The following is a 285-nucleotide window of genomic DNA, read 5'->3' on the forward strand; positions in this document are numbered from 1 at the left end:
CGTCAGGGAGGCCTCTCCTCGAAGCGTCTCTTCTCTCTGGTAGAGCGCTTCCTGGAATGGGCTCAACTCAACCTGTGCTCGCTGAGAGCTGCGCATATACCGGGCAAATTGAACCAAAGAGCGGACATGCTATCAAGGAGCAATGTCCCCTCACGGGAGTGGACGCTCCATCCGCAGACGGTTCAGAGGATCTGGGAGATCTTCGGCGAGGCCGAGGTGGACCTCTTCGCCTCAGAAGACAACTCTCACTGCCCAATTTATTTCTCAAAGACCAGGGACGCGTTG

The sequence above is a fragment of the Sinocyclocheilus rhinocerous genome, unplaced genomic scaffold, assembly GCF_001515625.1.
Source record: "Sinocyclocheilus rhinocerous isolate Xijiao unplaced genomic scaffold, SAMN03320098_v1.1 scaffold62, whole genome shotgun sequence".
NCBI lineage: Eukaryota > Metazoa > Chordata > Actinopteri > Cypriniformes > Cyprinidae > Sinocyclocheilus > Sinocyclocheilus rhinocerous.